General features: G+C 37.1%; 1 protein-coding gene and 1 long non-coding RNA gene across 2 annotated transcripts in view; one reads left to right on the forward strand and one right to left on the reverse strand.

Moving 5' to 3' along the window:
• The window catches only part of LOC308191281 (uncharacterized protein), a 156,592-nt gene that overhangs the window by 31,323 nt on the left and 105,043 nt on the right, over positions 1–20,226 (reverse strand). The window lies entirely within an intron of this gene.
• LOC308192142 lies at positions 11,200–16,618 on the forward strand. The gene is made up of 2 exons (XR_013948589.1): positions 11,200–11,241; positions 14,507–16,618. It is a non-coding gene; the product is annotated as an uncharacterized lncRNA (long non-coding RNA).

Genomic DNA, 20,226 nt, shown 5'->3' on the forward strand with positions numbered 1-20,226 from the left:
TGAGACTTCTACTCTCTTGTAAATGGGGCTGAAAATAACCAAAGTGCTCAGAAGTCATTAAAGGGAACTGATGAACAAAGAAATGATGAACACAGACAGACCTTTTCATCTAATTTGGAGGTGAAAAGAGGGAATAAAATGGATCTTCTCTGGCTAACATTGAAAAGCTGTTCAAAATGGATGAATCACATCAGATCTGAAGCTTCTAAAAATTCTGGGCAGTGCTTAAGCGGCACTGTGCAGAGAGAAATAAAGCAAAACAGCATGTCAAAATGCAGCTATAGGAATTTAATCTGCTCAACCCTGAAGCACTCATTTTGATAAAAGTCTAACTAAAAGAGTTTTCATGGAAGCTAACTTTAGCCCAGTGAGGCTAATCACCTCTGCAGCCAGTGGAAAGAAACAGAATCCTGTGATGCTCCTGCATGCTCTACTGCCTCTGCCCTGGCTATAGAGACAGTCTGGAGACATGAGCCTGAGTGGGCTAAGTCAGCCTTTATGAATGCCCTACAAAAACCTGACTACACAGTCATGATATTAGGTAAGCAACATCCTCTAACGGCAGTTCTTTCCCTGGCAGTCCAGTGGGCTGAAAATCATCCACAGCAGAAGTTAGCTTCAGCAAGCTAATTCCTTTCACAAGTTGAAGATGAGTTAGGATGCCTGCAACTGCCCCACTTTTTCCCATCTCAAACATATGTGAGGTGGAGTGCGGGTAGAAGAAGCTGTATTGCAGGTATCTCCTCCCACATGCAGCTATTTGGAGGAGACTGTGGAGAGAGAACAGGCACCATTTTGAGATGGTTAAGGGAGCCAAGGGAGCTAAAAGCAGATTGCCCAAACCTGCTGTACTGAAAGCCAGGCAACAGTATAGGCAAATGAAGTAGTGTCCGTGTAGCACCTGAGAAATCCCTGGTACCTTTTCAGATCTACTGTTTTTTCATGGTATTCTACTTCATATACAGGCTTTGACAGCACAGGCAAAGTAACATGATGTCAAATAAAACCTAAATGGACTTGCAGCAGCACCAGCAGCAGGTCTTTCATCATTGTCAGTGTACAAAACCTACTTAATGAGTTCAGACATGCCTTGGCTTTGCTACAGCAATATTGACTGAGCCTCTCTTTTAATTAAATAAATGCAATACACAGAGAGAATTAGCTTCATGTAAACCCTTGAACAAACATGAAAAAATCCTCCTACCTTAACCCCTGTAATCACACTGATAAACTCACAGTTCCTTTCTTATAAAACAAACAGTGCATATTCATTCTTTATTTAATGGCAAAAAAAAATTACATGCCACCTTTACCTTAATGCTAATAATACAGTTGGCACACTTTACTCACAGGCTTTGACATTTAGTTCCATTTTCCTAGCTGGTTTTGGAACACATGTGGATATTCATAACTAGGTAGGCAGGTGCATAAGTAGAGAGTTATTAACAGTAGAAGAGGTGAGGCAGAGGATTTCCATTATTTACAGTGGAAAGGAACATTAACCATCACAAATGTAGATACACCATTCACACATGTACATCTGAGAATGAATGGACCACAGTAGATTTGATTCAGACACCTTTCTGTTCTTTAAGTGTTTCCTTTCAAATGGGTCACTTACTACTGGTTATATACCTAAAACACTCATTTGCTATTTACCTATTTTCTTATCTTGAATCTTGAAGCACATTTGGATTTTTGCATGGCAGCATTAGTGCAGCATCCATCAGTTGAATCAGTCCATAGCTGTGTAGGTCTTTGCTGGTTCACTTATGTACTCTGCTCTTCCTGAGTTGCTTAGTTGTGTGACGTCAACTCCCTGGAGGCTAGCAATGTCATTATCATTACCAGACAAAGACAGTTAGGTAATTTTGTCTGATGGGAGTGCAGATATTGACCTGAACTAATGTATTCTTATTTCCCAGAGAGATGCTGATTGTAGCAATATGACATAGTAGGGTTTGCTAATATTCATCTAAAGGCTGTGTTCTTTTTTAGCAGAGAAAAGCTTTTACATTCACATTTGATTTCATCACTTGACATGTCTTTACTCTACTTGCTAGACTTGAGACTCTTTGGCTTTTTAAAGACAAGTACAAGGTCTTAGTCTGTGTGTGCGCCTGTGAAATATTTTTGGCAACCTCTAATTTGCACATTTTCTGACCCTGCAGAGAAAATTACCAAGACTATTCAATAGGCTTTCTTTCTTCAGGACATTCAATGAAGAAATTCCTTCAGGGAAAGGAGACTTGTAACAGTGATCACATCTGATGTACCTTGTGACCACAAGCTATATGTATCTTGCTGTGTTTTTTCATTGCTGACTGCTAGCAATGCTTTTGGAGTGAAAAGTCATTGCCTTAAAGAGATTATAATTTGCACATTTTATTGCAATATCCTTGAAAAGCAGATATACGCTGTACATATAGTAAGTGTTACATAAAGAGATTGTGGAAACATACCAGTTTCATAGCCCTTCTGGAACATTCTGTAATTATTATAACAAATATATATATATGCCAGAAGTAAAACTCCAACTTATGAATACATGGCAAACTTGTTTTCAGTAGAAAACTGGTTAATAAATACTGTAGTGTAACTGTTTAATGATACAGTCTGGGATTTTATGTAATATCCTCAAATCTAAACTTTGGTACATAAATACAAATCACTACATGCAAACTGCAATAAATCTGATTTATGTTGAAGTCAGAATCATATAACACTCCCTCCAGATGTTAAGAAAGCAAAGCTAGCCAGCCCTGAAAAGGCAATCAGGCTTCACTGAGACGTGTAGCTTAGACAGTGCTATCATACTCTACTAGCTGTGGTGGAAAAATAACTATGGAGACTGCTCAGCTGAGAAATCCAGACGAGCAGCCATTGCCATCAGTGGAAAACACGAGTTTCCAAACACCGATAAACTTGTTATGATTCCATGACAGCCTTCCATAGCAAAACCTTTTAGTTGTAATATCATGCTCTCTATTTGCAGTGGGAAACCCTAAAAAAGAGGAGTTTCTTTTAAGAAAGCTCAAACCATTTTATTCCTATTTCAGCTAATACCAAGCTGTATAAGCATATAGAGGATGTAGTCTGAAAGTAAGCAATACAGGCAGAAGACAATTAAAAATAAAGTATCTGTAGGTAACATATTGCCTCAAGTCACCAAGCTCTCTTTTGTTGAAATATTGTTTCATGAAAGGTACATGTAAAGTACATTTTCAAAGGAAAGGATAATGGTTTTGTTTTCCTTTGTCTAGAAAATTGCAGAAGTAAAGCTGTAAATCAGTGGATGACCTAATACTTACAGGATACTCAACCTCAAATGTCTTTTCACCCTAGGCAAAAAAAATCATGAAGCCATGTCCACTTGTGGCTTCATCTGAATGTTTTTTTCTGCCCAAAAGCAACAAGAAAACACATTTGCAAACCCTGTCTTAAAGAAAAAGCAGATGGACAACCACTACCTTACTAAATAAAGCCAATTTGCCATTGCTGTTGTACTTGTACTTCAGAGACCCAATCTCATTTTTTCACACAAGGTTTCTTAATAAAAAGGTATAATTTCTTCTTCATTGTTCTTCTCAAGGGATTTGAAGATTTTATTTATTTATTTATTTATTTATTTATTTGTCAAGCTGCTTTCTTCAACTTAACAAAAAAAATGCAGCAAATGTAGCAAAGGAGACTTTTTAAACTGTTAAAGTAATGCCTGATGCAATAGGCACATACAAGTTATAATAGGTTCACATCTCCAAATTAATGTGTTCAAATCAAGTGGACTGGTATGTTCAGTAATCAAACCTATGATCAGAATATTACTCCATTTTTAGACAACTTTTTTTTTTTTTACAGGATTTACAGTCATGATATTTCATGTAATCTGCATACTGTACAAATCCATCTTCTTGAACAATTGTCTTAGAATACTTCTGTGAAGTTTAGTACAGCATTTCATGTTGCTATATTTCACAGCCTTTCCCCTTACATTTTCCCAGCTATAACAACTGTACTTATTGTAACCAACAATGATGACTATGTAGCCATCATGACAACAGCACTGAATCTTCAGTCTATTTATCAGTCTCATGAAGGTTTAACTTGACATTTGGAACTAGGAAAGGTTTTACCAAGTGCCTTTTTTTTTTCCCCTTTGTAGTTAATACAGAAACCATAATTAATGATTATGTAGCTGAGCCTCTGTAGCATCTTACAATTGATCCTCTGTTACACTGGCAAAATAAGAGGATAATGTCGCCAGCATTTACAGGCTTGGCAGTAAAATACTTGGCACTTCATCCCACTTGGGCTTCATTTGACAGAATTTGCTAAAATGGCCTTGTTTAGGGCATAAGCTGGTAGAGTGATTTGGTTCAATTAAAATAAATTCACACTTTTTTCCTTGTTTTTTAATATAGTTAAATATAATTATATTGCTTCTTTTCTGTTGCTCCCATGTTTTAGGAAATTCCGCAGGCTAATATGTTTATATACCTAAAGAAACATGCAGCAATGTAATATATGATGTAGCTAGGATCCCCATCCTAGTAACCAGTAGGAGTAAATTGTCATTGAGCAAAAAATAAACTCTTTTCTTGCTATGAAACTGGTACACATGTCAGGTTTTTTTTGAAATAGAATAATAAAAGAAGATGTCAGTATTTCACTGTTTCTCTAGGGGTAGTTTTTCAATAATTTTCAACCTAAGATTAATAAATATATGTATGTATATACTGACACAATAAAACCTGCTAGTTGACTATTTATGCAGAATTGCAGTCTCCCTAAATATACTGTGACTCAAGTTAAACCACCATAAATCATGTAATAAAAAGTGTAGCTACTGTTAACTTGCACTTTTGAAATCTATGCATGCTAATGCAGATGTCGCTTTGCTTCCCTGAAGATGGAAATCATCACCAAAATCTGTAGTCTGGGAGTTGCAAAACTTATGAGTGTTCTGTTGGAGTGGCAGAGCCTTTCTTGAGGAGTTGGTTCATCTTACCTATATCCATTATGTCTCAGCACCCTTCAGATCTGTGGATCCCAGCTGAAAACAACAGTTTGAGGTGCACAAACTTAGCTGAATGTAGCTGTATGATATAAGGATTTACAGAAACATTTTTGCAGGGCTGGCTCTATGATATGAGGAAACAGGGATATAGCTACAGGATCTTTTTACAGCCTGTAGGTTACTGTCCAGGTGCTGGCTGGATGTGAACCAGCTGTTTTCCAAAAGCAATGTCTGTGCTTTCTGCTGGAATCAAGGAGGCCAACTCCTTTTGGGAAGTTTTGGTACTCTGTGGACACTGCTACTTGCTGTATGTGCTTTTTGCTGGAATCAAGGAGACCAACTCTTTTGTGGGAAGTTTTGGTGCTCTGTGGACACTGCTACCTGCTGTGTGGGCTTTACTTTAGGGCTGGCTGTAAGTTTGATCCATGGGGATGACCAGGACTCTTGTGGCATGTGCTGTGCTCTGTATGCCACGTTAAAAGGGGAGAGCAAGGCTGTTGTGCTGCAGAAGACGGTAGAAAGGCAAAGAGTGTGCAGCTAGTGGCAAATTGACCTGGGACATTGGATGTAACCTGTGAACTGGCTGGGAAAAATGGTCCTTGGTTTGCAGTTCTTGGAGAAGCTGAGTGGTCCAAGTGCAGGGAAAGCAGAGGCTTTGCTGTTCAGGACAACTCACATGGAGGTTGTGCCTCAGCAAGGGAAATGTTGTGACCCTATTTAGATGTGGACATGCGCTTTTCTTCCTACCAGAGCAAGTACTAATAGGTATTTTATGGGCTGTGTGTCTCACAGTGTGAGGAGCAAAGCTGTGGCCGTGTTAGCAAGCAGACTGCAGCACTCCTAAGTGCCTCAAGACTTTTATGTGCACTTTCTGGAAGGGTATGAACAATCCCTCCACAACGGTCAGTCAGTGCCAATGAAGCCTTGGGGCACTTAATTTCCTCTTATTTATAAACAAAACATTTTTGACACGTACCATTTATCCATCTCTGCTGCTTCTGGTTCCCTACTCATGTTTTCAACATGAAATCTGAGCTAATACTTTGTGTATTAGCTCAGATCTACTCACTGACCACCTCTGCACAGCTTCCAGCTGCTTCTGCTGCATTCCTTTCTCCATCTGTGCCCTTTACAGATGAACAAACATCAACATGGCAGCTACAAATGAAAAAGCAGGAGCAGAGGAAGCAACACCAGAAGAATGACAATGGAAATATTTTATAAGGGTGGAAGGAATACAGTGAGCAAGTCTGGGGAATCATGAAAGAAAGTGGGGGCCTCTGATACAGAATTGGGAAAACCCTAACCAAACGAAGGTAGATTTACATTAGTTATTAGGAAGAAATTCTTTACTGTAAGAGTAGTGAGGCACTGGGACAGGTTGCCCAGAGAAGCTGTGGATGTCTCCTTCCTGGATGTGTTCAAGGCCAGGCTGGATGGGGCTTTGAGCAGCCTGATCTAGTGGAATGTGTCCTTGTCCATGGCAGGGGGGCAGTGGATCTAAGTGATCTTCAAGGTTGCTTTCAACAATTCCATGATTCTAATTTCCTAACTTATACTATCAACTATGTGGGGAAAAGGGACTTGGAATGGCTTGTTTCATTTCATTATATATGTTTAAGGACAGTTGTCAATTCTTAGTTCATTTTTAATTATTGGTTTGCTGCAAAAAGCTGATATAGAAGATTGGTGGATTTTGCCAAGGCTGTGAGAACCAGCTGAACAGAAGGAGTTTAGCAAATTTTGAATGTGAACCATTGAATTTGGAAATTCAGCTCTGTCTTAAAATATTGCTAAAGAATCACAGAGGAATCCAAAGGCAAGGGGTCAGGTAACCTCACTGTTTGGAATAAGCATTTCTATTTGATGTTGAAATGGCAGCTATTTCTGCTAGACTTTAGCATTCAGGCTGGATTGTTTTTCCTTTAGGGTATAAAATTATGTACTGGGAAAGTCAATACCCACTCTGAGTAAATCAACCACAATATTTAGAGCTGTGTAACACTTTGACCAGCTCTAATTTAGACACATGAAATTTTCAGTTAGTGAATCTGATTTCTGTATTATTGTGTTGGTTTTGGTACATTATTAATATTGTCAACTGAAGTTATAAATGAGTTATAAAAGAGTTTCTGCTTCCTAGGAAACTCATATTTTCAATATTGGATCATAACCTACAAGAAAGAATGCAAACAATTTCAAATTGTCTTCAAAGAATCATTTATTCTTTTTCCTTGGTTTATGATTAATCATAATATTTTGTCTCACAACAGATTTTTTTTCTGCAATTTTTACAACATAATCTGGTCTGAGTATAATGTAGACACTGTTTTGAGCAGGAAAATGGGTTAAGTTCCCTCCAACTTCATCTTTTGTATGATTCTATACTTTTTTTTACATTCAATAGCTATTTTGTACTGAAAAAAAAATGAAATATCACAGATCTGGAAAGAGAATATTTTGAAGGTATAAAATGTTTTTCCTACAAATGTTTTTCCTCCCTTCCCCCCAGGTTTTAGTGAAATCAGCAAATTCATCCAACCATTTTTGCTTTCATTAAAATTGTATTTACCAATAGGAAGATAACTCCATGAACAAACACATATACTTTTAACCATAGCATTTCTAATTTATCCCAGCATAAGTAATCTGAGAAGCTAGAACCATTGCCTCTGATGGCTCAGGAATTGCAATTCTTCATAAAATTTATGCTATCTTTTCATATTCATACCTCTTAGCAATTTTTCCTGCCCTTAACACATCTGGCAGGTAAGGCAGCTGCATGTGTGCGCAGCAACTAACACTCATGAATAAATCCTCATTTCAGGACTTCTGCATCTACTGACTTCACTAGAAGCAAAATCAGATGCTTCTGTTAGCATTTCATACAAAATGTCAGCTTCATATCATGTATGCATAGTTTGACCTAAATGTAACTCCCATGGGATTTACCTCACTAGAATAGGGATTAACTAAGAGCTAGCAATACAATAAATCACAGTGTGAAAAATAGTATCAAAAACTATGAACCAGATTTATAAATATATGTATATATATATTTTTAAGCTCCTTGCTAAAAAACAGGAACCAACACAAACAAGGATGGAGAAACTCCAAAAATTAGAAGCTTATGCTAATCTAAAAATCAGTTGAGTGTGTCATATAAATGATTTTGTAAATATCTCATTCTGGTTTTCTTGCCACATTTGTGCAAAATAGAGATTTAGTATTTATAAAAACTATTTTCTTAACACTGAGATTAATTTGGTTCCTGTTTGGGTGAAAGTTCAGCTCAGTGTTTATCTTACTCAAAATGCCTCATGCGTATCCTGATAAACAAATTAAAATGATTGTGCATGAAACAAATCTCTGCTGCAAGGAAAAAATAATAAAAAAGAGAGAGATTGCCCAGCATTTGCAGAATCTCTAAACTTATAATTTATCTGAATGACACAGAGAGTGAGCTGAAGATTAGCAAATTCGTGACAGATTCAAAAGAAAGCTGAATGTGTTTCAGAGTATGGTTGATGTGTACATTGCTGATGAGGATACCTCAGGTCAAATTGATCTACAACACATACTTGTTCCCTGACAAATCTTAAATGGAAGACTGGGAAAGAAATTATCTCTCTGAAGAGGTTCAACTAAAGTGTCCAATGAATTAAATAATAAATAAATAAATAAATAAATAAAAATAAAAAAGGAAAGGAAAAACTAATATTGAAGATTAAGTGATAAACCCACATTGCCTTTCAATTTCTAGTGCATATAAGCTTGCAATCGGTTTAATGGAAGGATATTCTGGCAGGCATGGAATTATGCCAGAATGGCGTCTGTGACATTATGTGAAATATCTGTGCTGAAATTTTCCTTTGTCTTATTTTATCAGAACTAAACCAAACTAAAATTACCCTACATCTGAATCACCAGCACTCTTTTTCAATGTCATGTTGATGTACAGATTTACAAACATGTCAGACTGGACTGCCACAACACTAAATGAAGCCTTGGGACTCCACAAATGTAATATCCAAATCACTGCTAATCAAGGTACAAGTAAAGGGAAAGCTTCTTCTTACTCATTTAGGGTTCAGAGAGCAGAAGCACTCCAGAGTTAATTTTTTCAAGGTATTTAGGTTTCAAAGAATAAGATAAGATACTCTCCATTAAAACTTTAGTAACCAGAAGAATTGAAACCTCCAATCCCAAATTAGATGGCAGCATTCCTTGTTCCCCTCTTCCTATCACTTAAACTTTAAAGTATGTAAATTTCATTGGATACGTCCTTAGTAAGATTTAATTTAGGTACCGATGCCTTCTGCATAAGCCCCTTGTGTGTATGCCAATGACTAGCATGCAACCTACAACTGCTGAAGATCCCACTCCAGCAGAGGTTCTCAACACAATCCCAAAGCAATGAGGGCATACTTTTCTTTGCAGTTGCAGGCAGGAGAAGTGAGTGTTTTTCAGTGCCATAACAGTTGAGAAACTCAGCCCTAAATTCTGCTGGCTCTGCAACTTGAGTCCAATCAACATCCAAGAAACTAGCATAGCCATGACAGGATGAGCAGCCTAGGGACATGGTGCCCTTCCTTTCCCTCATGGCAAAAAACTTGAAAAACATTGCTTACAGAAGAGAATATCCAGAACCAGATTTCAGTGATCGATGTTTTTTTGGGAATCCTGGGCAGTGATTCTCAATACTCACACTCTTATTAATCAATGGTCTAAAAATTCCTGTCTTCAAAGCATGAGCTGGTACTATAAATGTGCTTTTCAAGTTGAATACCTTATCCTCAGCACCCAAAACTGTTTTCTCACATACTCATTCTCTCTTGGTTGCAATATCTTGTATTTATTTGTACAGAACGTACAATTTGTGAAGCTTAGCTTCACTACAGCTTAAGGTCCAGCCTTGCCCAAGCTTCTTGTAGGATGATGCTTACAGCATTGTATAAGGAGAAGAAAGCTGAAGCTGAAAAAAAAATTAGTGACTGGGCACATTAACCAAGCCAGTACAAGGAGTCTGCTACCAGGTACAACTTTGACAGTGAGCTTTGCTTAGGTCTTTAAAGGTAAAGCTGGATAAATCCATTTTCATGGGAAAAATAAAAATAAAGATAAACTTGGCTGTGGATTCGGAGTTCAATATTTCAGATATTTCCCTTAAACTTTGATAAGTTAATTCTAGACACCTATAGATTATTTGATGCAAAGCAAAAAGAAGTGCCAAAGTCTCCCATGAAGTCTGCAGAGACTTCATCAAGGTTGAGGATCCTTTTAAGGCAATACTAGGGCCAACACTTGAAATATAGGCAATATCCTAACTCACTGTTAGGCATCTGCGTCATCTAGTGAATCTCTTTCAGGATTTCTGTCAAAAGATTTGAAATACAGTGCTTACATTCCTCGGGTGTTTTGCAGTCCCCACTAGGCACATCTTTCAGCGCCAAAAACATCTTTTTAACTCTGATCGCTGATCTGTATCAGAGGACGAAAACTTTGTTCATGTCCAGACGTAGTGAAATAGCTTGAAGATTGAAATACCTCTTATTAAGTCCCAGTTAGATTCACTAAACAAGATTCACCTGTGTTTGCTATTTTTATCATGCTGAAAACACAAAGCATCTCATCAGCCAGAAAAAAAAAAAAAAAAAAAAAGAAAAAAAAAGAATAAGAAAAAAAAAAGTAAGAATCACCATAGAAATAAGCATAGCATCTGGTAATGCTGACTTTCTGCTGTGCTTTTATACCACCCTGCAGCTAGCATTAGCTTGGAAAGGATGGATGCCTGGGACTCTCTTTCCAGAAATCTCTGCTCAGCTGTTGCATCTGCCCACTAGCAGTTACCTTAATTTAAAGAAGCCTTCAAGGTTTTGAGATTGTCCTATTTTTCCCTTCAAACATAGCAGCTTCCTGAAAGAAGACCAAAGGCATTATAAGAGGGACAAATTACATAAATTCAATGCAGCAGCTTGCATTATGTGGGCAATGCAGTATTCTCTCAGGGTACCTATAGTTTAAATTGGTGGCTACTTCATGCCATAAGGTGGCATAAAGAGGAAGAGATGGATCCCCTAGGAGCTGTAAACACTTATGCCTGTGAGTTTGAAGAGTCTGAACTGTCTGTCAATATTTGTGTCAATAAAACAGGTCTCTGAAAAATCTACACAAAGTGAACTTCAAGGAGATGGGAACAGGACAACATAAACATTTAAATGAAGGTAACCATAAATATCTTATGCTTCTTTTCTCACCTCTTTACATCAAAACTTTCTTTAACTGAAAAGGGAAATTTATCCCAAGTCAGTGAAAATACAGAGGTACATGACTCTGACCTTATTTTACCTATGCTAGCTCTAGAATCTTGTGTTTTACCCAGCTGGTCTCTAGCAGAGCTTTGAGTTTGGTTGGTTATGGGTTTTTGTTTGTTTGCTTGTTTTTCTTTAATGACAAGTTTTACCTCTTAGCCTTCTTCTCTATCACCCGTGGGTTTGTTGTTTCAATAATTTCTCTCCTTTTGAAGGTGGCAGGTTCATCAGTGCAGGACTGATGTCATAAAATTTAAGGATGCTAGTTCACATGCTTAACTGGAGCGTGAATTTTAGAGAAAGAATAAAGTTAGCACAGATATTTAAGAGCTGAATAATAAAAATTGTCCTTTCATCTGTGTACTTAATTAGCTGCTTTCCTCATGATTACAAAGATCAGTACCCAGGAAGAGAGGATCGTTCAGGTCTCAGAAGGTTAACTCCACACTGGAGGATTAGACGGGACCCAAACTGTGATGCTTAGCGTTCTCATTTCCAGGACAGTGATGACATCCAGGACTCACCTCTTATGCTTAGCAGCAAGGTGAAACGTTCATGGTGCTGAAAGCTCTGAGTTAATCCCCCACCCAAAAAAAAAAAAAAAAAAAATCATTCTGGATAGATTTCGGCAGGTTGCTGATGAAAAAAAAAATGAATATGATAAATTCTTTCTTTCTTTCTTCCTCCTGTGTTATCAGTGGTGAGTATATTGCTTTGTCATACAACTGCCACAAAGACTAATCCTCCACACTTGCAAAATCTTCTTATTCTAACTGCCACGGCCCTGCTGAAGCCAGGGCTTATGTCCCTAAATATAGGAGCAGGATTACTTAGGTTGCAGTCCACTGAAGTAGTTTAAAAGGTTTTCAGATGTGGAGTGACGAGAGAAAAAAATGTTATTCTAAACTCTCAGAGCCCAAAATTACCATTTTAATCAACTTTAATTAAAGGCTTCGTACATTGCCAGTACAAACACTTCCAGCATGAATGAATGCATACACCCTTATGAAAATGAAATAGCCAATAAGGCACTTATTAAATTCCTTACCTCACACATTTCCATCTGTCTCACAACTTCCTAGTTTTAGTCTACTGAATTGAATTCAACATTACAGCAGCTCAGTAGGGACTTTAAGGAGGATTTAGGCACTTGCAGCCATAATTGCAATCCTGACAATCGCTACTCAACTATGGCTTAACCCAGGGCCTTTTGGGAAAAATCAGGCCATGGTGAACTCAAGTGCAACCAAAGCTAAAGGTTCACCTTCCTTCTAGGCAGGTAGTCAGGAATTTGGATCTCTGATGAATTTAGAGGGAAAATAATAAATAACAAATGGGCAGAAGTGAGACCAAAGTTTCAATAGAAGGTATCTATACATGAAAACAGAGCAATAAAGCCCAGACAGTGTTTTCTAGCACTTGGAAATATTTCAGAAGTCAAGAGATGTTGCTGAGCATAACTCAACCTTGAGAAATAAGGGAGGAAGAGAACAAAATCTGTGCAAGTCTAGGACACCGTCAGTCTTGACACATCTCTGAAACTCATGTCTAAGCCCTGTAGGTTCAGAAACTGGTCCTTCTTTGACTTAAGGCCCGTCCTCTATTTAATATTCCTCTACATAATACAAAATCTATACTGTGAGGCTTGGTTGGAGCATTTCTCGAACAATTTAATGGGAACCACCTACTTCAAAAACAACGTGGGAGGTGTTCTTTCCTGCACAAAATGCAGGACAGCAAATATCTCTTTGTCTAAAACCATCATATTTGGAGATTTTCACTTAGGAAGTAAGACCACTGATTCAATGTAATTCTTTTTTTTGTTGTTGTTGTTTTCTTTTTATTCCATCACATTCTTACCCCTTAAGCCACAGCATGAGTCGCATTATTTGAAAAATATCCCAGTGTGAAATAACGTGACCTCTTTTATGTTTGGCAGTTGATTCAGGGCTCTTGAGGGCCTCAGGATGAAGGATAAGAGACAAAAATGAGTAGTACTTCTCAGTCTTCTTTTGTGTTTGCCTTGGTCAAACACCAGTGTAGACTTTGTCCAAGAGAAGACTTTGGTGGCAGACTGTATTGGATGGGGTACTGAGTGAAGAGATGAAAGTAGGTTTGTTCAGGGAAATTTTTCCACTGGCTGAGAAGTGTGAAGGCACTGTGCTCTAACCATAACCTGGAGTTCTATTGTTCTTTGCAAATGTGTTCTGTCAACTGAAGTAGTTGTTAAACCTGATCTCCCTTTGATGATTCCCTCCAGTGTGATGAAACCCAGCTCTTCCACAGCCAATGTGCCCACCTTCGTGTTCACTGTGCTGTTTTTCAACCATGTTTGCATAGTCTGACTCCCACCATAACTGACAGAGCAACTGGGGAAGTCTCAGTCACAGTGGACTGGAAACTATAACCCATGGATTGGCAACCAGGCAGGAATTCTCAAGTGAGAACCCAGTAGGCATCAAGATATAAATAGTGCCATGCTTCTGTCCAGATTAGGTCCGCTTTGGGAACCCTATACTTGAACAGTTGAACAAACACATAGATTTGGTTTCTACAACTTTCTGTGCCTGGTTACTGCCAGGAGCACTGCCGTAGTGAACTCATATGTAGTGTACCAGAGATGAAGATAACATGTCTACAGAAGTGATATAAGGCAATGCTGAAAATAGCAAATGTTAATTATGATAGAAAAATAAATAAATAAATAAAGGTACATAATTTAACTAATTCCAGCAACTTTCTTCATTCAAGTAGATATTTATAATCATTATAATCATTATTAATTTCCTTATTAGATAACAGTAAAGAACCAGTGCCAAATACTAATAAATTAATATCATACGATCAAAAATATAAGCCTTCATAAGCCTTCATATTTGGTTAAATATACACATTTATATATACACATTTAACGACAAAAACATTTTAAGCAAGTAGCAATTGAAAAGAAAAACATACTTCTATTACATTTTTATTGAGGAAACATATTTTCAGCACAACTAAAAACTCTGTAAGATGTAGAAAATAGATGTCTTCTTTTTATTTCTTTTTCATTTTGTCCATAAACTTAGCGTATATTTTAGATTTTACTGTTTAGTTGTCTTGTTGTCTTTTGTTTGTTTGTTTGTTTTTTTATTGCTGAATAGAAGAGACATACTTCATCTATTTCCTATTCCAGATATCTCACATGGATTTCTTCCTGTCTTCACCAAGAAGATTATGTTGATTTGACTACATACAAAAATCCTTGACTAATAATATTTATGAAACATTTTGTTACTACAGGAAGTACCTTAGGTCTTGTCACTTTCTCCATGTGATCTTTTATTTTTATCATTTAATATTGTTCCCAATTGTGTCATCCAAGATAAATCTTCTGGGATCTGTTGATATCATGGTAATTTATGACATTGCAGAATGACAAATCATGATTTTAAATGCAATGGCTGGGTGCCCACAATTTAAGCTTAGTTTTTCACTTCAAAAATTACCTTCAAGGATGTGATAGCAGATTGGTGTTTTCTTCTGGACAAACCTCCCAGGCTGGAGATGCAGTTCTTTCAATATTCTGCCTGGACTACCTAGAGACCATACTTAAGGCATTTGGTACAGAAATCTCCCTTTTATCTACTAAGCCATCACCAGATTTTTCTTCTGTCTAGTAGTCTTCTACTTCAACTACTCACTTTTTTCTCATCAGCAACTATATTGTTTCTACAATTCTGACAAAGGTACTAAATAACCTTTCATTGCATAAACAGTAGCACAGTTCCAGATACATACAAAAAGGTACATAGACAAACATACAAATGTACATCCACTTTCAGAGACTCTTAAGTGCTTTATAAATAGAGGTCATGGACCTGCCATTGGATTCCTTCAGGTGGTCTCTGACAGCTTTAAGATCTGATTGTAAAATTACTTATACTTTTCTTAAAGTTATACTTTAATTTACTTCCTAAGCGCTTATAATTAGCATGATCATAAATCCCAATGAATGGAGATTATACTTCTATGTAAGTGTCTTTAGCAGAGATGGGCTCTTATCTGACACACACTATAGATTTCCTGTGTAATTTTGTACTGATCCATCTCTGCATCAGTTTGTAAATATTTCAAAAAAATAAAAAATAAAAATCAGAAAGATTTCCTTTTTTTTTTTTTCCTGATTAGATTTCCCACTCTGTGAGAAATGTATTGCTTCTGAGTGTTGCAGGTATGCATTTCAAAAGGCCAAAACTCCTTTGGAGTCTCCCAGTACTGCTGCAGTACAGACAGTAATTTCTAATGGGTACACAGGATGTTGAACTTGTAAAACCATACAGAATTCTCAGTGTTAACAGGCTGTCAGAAAAGGGGGTGAAAAACAAGTGCTCTAACAAATTCTCCAGCTGCTTCTGATTATTATTTTTCTTTCTCTTCTAAAAGCTTAGCACTATGGTAAATACTACGTGGCTTTTTGCCTCCTCAAACTATTGGCAAGAATGGCAAAAAAATATGTTTCTGAATGCTTAAAATGTCTTTCATCCCACCCCAAACAAATGGTTAAAATGTGTTCTTTCACTAGTTTTTAATCTCTGTGAGATATCTCAAGCTACATGCTGGGATAAAGAGTTCTTTCTTAAACTCTCAGATGATAGAATGTCTTATGTTCTCCATCTATTCATCATATTCCCCATAAGGGTTTATTCAACATCCACCTATAAATATCTTGACTTTATCTTTTTTTAACACCCCCTGCCATTCTGCTGAGTAGTCACCATCTGGTCAATAAGGTCAATCTACAGCCTGATTCAGAATCTCCATGTGCCAAAATCAAGTTATATGCTCTTTTTCAGGAAACATGATCTAATCATGGGATTGGAAGGGATGCTAGGGGCTATCTAATTCAGCACAATGTCCAAAAGCAGCGTTAATGGTGCTCTGAATAGATGTTTGTCTAGCAAGTTCTAAGAGATCTCCAATGATGGAGCTGCTACAATATTGCCGAGAAATGTCTCCTGATGTTCTACTGGATACTTACTTTAAAAAAAAAAAATTCTAAGCCTGATGATCTAAGAATGATTAGGTTGTCAGGGAGATGTATACAAATTACAGCCCTCCCTGAAAGCATGAAAACATACATGTGTTTCTCAACAGGTGTGCAGGCCCACAGCACAACAAAACTGAAGATAGAGAGGCCATGCATATATGTTTGACAGAAATTTAGATGAAATATTCACAATAAAGAACTTTCTTTAAAAATAAATAAATAAATAAATAAAATAAAATAAAATAAAATAAAATAAAAGTTATTCTCTTTCACTAGTTTAAATAATAGAATACTCATCAAAGTGGTTTTAAATAGATAGGTCATCCTATGGACCAATAATAGCTATGCAAAGAAAAAAAGGTAGGAATTTATCCTTTCATCTTTTTTTACAATACCAAAGTATCTATTTGAGCTAAAGACCACACACAGCACACCAACTCTTTTGTTTTGCTTTGTCTGAAATAACTTTAAACCTGAAAGAAGAAGAAACTAAGCAAAGAAAGAAATCATACAGTGATCACATGATATTCTTACTATTTTGTCAGTAGTTTAAAAATAATGTAACATCTGTTAGACAGTTCCATGAGCATCTCTTTTTCCAGAACAGAAATCATGATAAAGCACATAGAAGAGACCAGGGAATACAAATTCTTCTCTGAGGTTTGATCAATTCTTCATCTACAACTCCTGTCCTCAATATACCCATGCATTTTGATGTGTGTTGATGAGCATCAACATGTCTTCACAGTCACAATGCTGTGCAATAGAAGCTTAATAGACTTTGGAGAGCTATGCAATTTGGCATTTAAAGTTTTATGGTCTGCAAACTGTTCTCAAGCCTAACGAGCATATGTCAGTAAGGCTGCAAAATATATGAGTGACTTATGAATACAAACAATTCAAGAATAAATACTTAAATATAAAAGTTTTTCCTAGTCATACAATAATTTAACTTGTCCAGTAAGGCTATTTTTATTTTATTACTCTAACGTGTTCTGAAATTTTTAATTTTTTCCTCTCTAATTATTTGCACTTTATTTGAAATATGAGACATCTTCAGATCTAAAGTCATAAAATTGAAGATAGTACTTGCACAGGTAAGCATTTTTTATAGTAAGATCTATCTGCCTTCTCTTATCTTTAAGTGAGCTTGACTTTACACAGTCCTCTGGAAAGGATGCATATGTTCTGAAATAACAATTCTGTCTAAAACTCATCTAGTGGACTGTTTTTGAATTTGAAAAACAGTTTTAGGATACTTGTATGGGCAGAAGTTCAGTAGAAAGCAATAAAAATACCAAACAGATTTAAGAAATATGCTTAGAAAGCTGAAGAGTAAGACTGATAAAGAGTAGATCCAGTTTTAGAAAGAAAAGTACAGTGTTCTTTTATGATAAAAATGTAAATTACTTAAGACTTTTGAGAGCAGTAAGTACTAAAAATAGGAGAGTTAGGATATATAGGACAGATAGGATAGCAGCTGCTTCTAATAACCACTGTTTTGTATGTGTAACCCAAATACAAGGAACAATATACTCAATGAAGAGCAAACTGGATATTTCTGTTGCATTTAACAGTTTAGTGTATTTCTTCTTACTTTTAAGTTATGGTTTGGTGGCAATAATTTAGTTTTCATCAGCTCTTTAAACTTTCCTTGAGTAAAAATCTTGTTGTGGTTTATTGTAAACCACAGTTTATAAATCCTGAACACTGTCAAATTATTCTAGTGGTCTGATAAAAGTTTAAATGTTTTGGATATTACAGGAAGAAAAAGAGTTTAAAATTGGAAGACTTGGCCAATTTTTGGCCAAAAATTCAAGTCATTCCTTTTCTCTCTATAGATAGCTAGAAGTCTCTGGTTACTGTTCTTAATACACACTCTTCCTTCTCTTGTGCTGATACAGTGGAAGAGTTTTATCCATATACATTTTTAGAAATCATTGCCCAGACCAAAACTATATTCTTGCCATTTCTCCTGATTTTTATTATTTTATTTTTTTTTTTAGAATTCCTTTTTCTTGTAACTGTCTACAGACAAGAACCTCAACAGATCAAGGGTAAAATCAGAATGTTTTTAAAGTAACTTATAGAAGATGTTTTCTATGCCTTCCCTCTTACTGCAGAGCATCTCCAGATCACATTTAACTCTCTGTATTCTTATCTAATGCTTGACAATGTCTTATGGGGTGACTAAAATATTGTAGATATCCTTATCTTTTTGAACTCTTCCCATCCTCATCCCCACCCTCTAGCCTTGAGCCAGGAATAGACTCCAGGGCTCATCAAGGCTTGAATGGTTGATAAGTATGCAGTTGTGTAAGACATTGCAGCTGTGTGAGTCAAATCCTTCCCTTCTCCAGGGGCTGAACTGTGCAGGGATGTGCTGCAGTCAATTTGGCAGGGCTCAGTAGGCCTTGTTGTTTAAAACACCTCCAGTGCATAACCACACTATTTATGTTCTCTTTGGAGTGTGGGTGTTTCTTCCTCCTACTATTTCTCTCATCCTTTGCTTTTAAGTTCACATCAAGAGGTCTTGCTCTGTCCCTGTGTTTCAAACCTCAAACCTAATCTGAACATTCAAGGTCAACACATAGCTAGAGTTGTGGATGGGCTGAAGACGACACCTGTATTCAAAGCTTTCTGTCACTGTGTTTAAGGGTCTAAGTCTCCAGAATTCAAGAATCAAAAAAAATGAAAGACTAGTTTAAATATTTCCCCAGGGGAAAAAAAAAAAAAAAAAAAAAAGCATATTTTTTTTTCTGCCAGAATATGCAATTCTGTCAAAATGTTTGAATAAAATGAGGCAGCCTAAGAGGTACCTAAATACGTAAATTTAATTTTTAGATACTTAGTTCCTTTGAAAAGGTAAACTTAAACAGAATATTTTCCCCAGAATTCAAGATATACTATTTTTCCTGACCATTGAAGTTTAGTCTCTATTTCTAATCTAGAGGGAGGACTGGTGATTCATACTGGGAGAATAACTCTTTAAAGTACATTTTGTCCTCAAAAGAATTAAGATAACCTTTAATTTATAGTATGAATCACCAAAGACATATTGCACAGTTAATGCATCATACTTCTATTGTGTGATCCACTGGACTGGAGGTGTGTCCTGTGCCTGCCCCTGTCAGTAGCTCTGCATCTACAGCAACATGCTGTGATTACAGCACTCATGCAGAGCGCACCAGTATGTGCCTGAACTCCTCCTCTCACCTGAGCACTGACAAAGCTGCTGCCACCACCGCCACCATGGTGGAGGAAGCTGGAGACCTTGCTCCAGGGCACCCAAAGGGGAAAAAAGCTGCATGGGTGCCTTCTGTCTTGAAGTTGTTCCAGTTTGTACAGCACAATAAAATTTCTGCTTGGGCAAAGACCAAAGGAAGAGCCTTCCGCTGGTTCACCAGGGAGAAGAAAATTGTGGTCCGGTTCTTGTGATGATGGGGCACTCAGCTTCCTCTTGCTCCCCGTGTCTGAGGCTTGTAGGGTCTTTAAACACCTCCAAAGATAGGTGACAACTGAAACTAAAAGGGTATGAGGATCACAGATTCACAAGCTGGCCCCTAAAAGCTGGAGTTAGTGGAGGTTTCACTCTCTTGTGGATCTAACCCTGAGGGATCACTGAACAGCACACCTGTTACAACAGCTGCTCTTGCCTATATCCAGTTTCCAGAAGTCCTTGAAAGCCTCTGGAGTGTTTTGAGAAGTGAGCAATGACATGGGCTCCTTCGGGGAAGTCCCCTCCAGCTGGCAGGTTATGTCATCACCAGGCCTGACTTTGCACAGTGACTTGTCACACCAGCCCTGTACTTAAAGGACCCCTTAAGGGGCATCTCATTTTACCAGACAGTCTGGGAATGGAGGAT

This window comes from Anser brachyrhynchus, assembly GCF_964034855.1.
Source record: "Anser brachyrhynchus genome assembly, chromosome: 1".
Lineage (NCBI taxonomy): Eukaryota > Metazoa > Chordata > Aves > Anseriformes > Anatidae > Anser > Anser brachyrhynchus.